Source organism: Echinops telfairi, unplaced genomic scaffold (genome assembly GCF_000313985.2).
Source record: "Echinops telfairi isolate 266 unplaced genomic scaffold, ASM31398v2 ScPeMD7_3533;HRSCAF=4204_0, whole genome shotgun sequence".
Lineage (NCBI taxonomy): Eukaryota > Metazoa > Chordata > Mammalia > Afrosoricida > Tenrecidae > Echinops > Echinops telfairi.
Genome location: NW_022107431.1, coordinates 76,817,825 through 76,819,933, shown reverse-complemented (window position 1 = coordinate 76,819,933; position 2,109 = coordinate 76,817,825).

The window sequence follows — 2,109 nt, the reverse complement described above, 5'->3', positions numbered from 1 at the left end:
CTCCGTTCACCCTCTGCAGGCGTGCACCTGTGACATTTTGAGGGGGTGACTTCCAGAGGTTTCACCTGTGTGCACAAAAGACTAACATTAGGTCCTTAATGGGACTTAAGGGGTTAAAGGCAAAGGGAGGGTTATTTCACCTCTTGCTTACATTTTCCGCTCCCTCAAGGTCCCCTCTTTAACACACGGTCTCTGGAGTGATTCAGGATGCTGAGGCCGTTGATCACTGAATAAATCTTCCCTGACTCTGAAAATGTTACAGTATTATGCAGCACACACAGGGCGGGTTGCGGCTGAGCTGCTCTGTGGCCAGAGATGATCTCTGGGTAAAGAAACTGCCTGCAATGACCCAGGGGAGCTTGCATTTCAGCAGCGAAGCAGTGAGCACAGGAACGGAATTGAATGACTTGCTCAAAATTTTGGCTATATAAATACTAAGCACAGACCAGCGGCCTGTAAGAGAAAAGAAATCTCCGTCTCTTTGGATTCAAGGAAGGGAAGGGCACCCGAGACATGCCATTCATTAGAGAGCCATTTCAAACGCACCACCAAACTGCCAGCGGGATGGAATGTCCTGGAAGCTCCATTTCGTTTGGAGCTGCCCTGAACAAGAAGCCATGTAGCATGAGGTAATGTCTGCTTCAGAGAGTCACGGAGCCTGGGAAGCCTGCCTGTCCTCTAGACTGGTATTGGGATGTGGGAGACGGAGGAGTCGTGCTTTACAATGTATGCTAGGCCTGTTTCCTCAGCATTTGGATGGTGAGAAATCAGCTGTTACTCCTCAACTTGAAAGGAATACTCTGATGCTGCTCTGAACATAAAAATCACTTAGAAACATATTCCCCTAAATGGTGAACTGCTTATCTGACTTTGTTCTGTGTTTCCACGGTGAGGTTAGTGCCCGGTACAGATTAGATGCTGAAGAAAAAAAAATGCTGAATGAAGAAATGAATGAATGAGTATAGTTAGCATAGACTTGAAGAGAAAAAAATCAAACAAATTAAAACCCCACGATTTGACCTGGAGTAGATTCAGACTCCTGGCGACCCCAAGTGTTTCAGATTAGAACTGCACACCATAGGATTCTCAATGGTTGTGATCTTTCAGACTAGAACTACACACTATAGGATTCTCAATGGTTATAATCTTTCAAATTAGAACTACACCCCATAGGATTCTCAAGGATTGTAATCTTTCAGAAGTAGATCACCAGGCCTTTCTCCTGAGATGGTTTTGGGTAGATTTGAACCATCAATCTTTCAGGCCAAGCCCTCTAACACTGACTTAGCACTAGCCATGATGCATGAAGGTATATGGTCATACAAACAGGAAGTACTTTCGTGTGCCATTTTATGTATCAACAAAAGTAATAGGGGTAGCATAGTTCACGGGGCTCTGAAACAGCCAGCCTCGGTGGCTGTGAGGTGTGAGGCAGGGGTAAAGTGAAGGTGGTTCATGGTTTAAAGAAATTCTCAATGTAAATGACTCAGATGGAATATTTTTTCCTATACATACAGTTACTACTGTTAAAAGACATTATGCTAAATACAAATGTGCTGGTCTGAATTTTAAAAGCATTTGAATTCTCAGATTCCCCGTGTAGGACATGCACATACACACACCCCCTCCCCCAAACTCACTGCCATTGAGTGGATGCTGACTCATAGCAATCCTATAGGACAGGGTAGAACTGCCCTTGTGAGTTTCCGACACTGTAAGTATTCACGGCAGTAAAAAGTCCTCTCTTTCTCCAAGGAACAACTGATAGTTTTGAACTGCTGACCATAGCCCAATGCACAACCACTATGCTACCAGAGTTCCTAATGTAATGCAAAATTTTCCCATATACCATATCTCCTGCGTATGACACTGGGGTGGGGCCCAGAAATTTATAGTTTCCAAAAGCTCCTCAGAGGACTCCTACCCAAGTGGTCTTATAACAGGTGTTTGGGAAGCTGTTGGTAAGAGGTCACTTCCATTTTTCTATAATTTATGTGAACCATTATCCTTAATGTCCTGTTACTGTACAGTGCCATAACAATTACTGTATGTGTGTTGTTAAATGTGTGCCTATTAATTTTATTAGAGCTTGTATCTATAATAGCGATA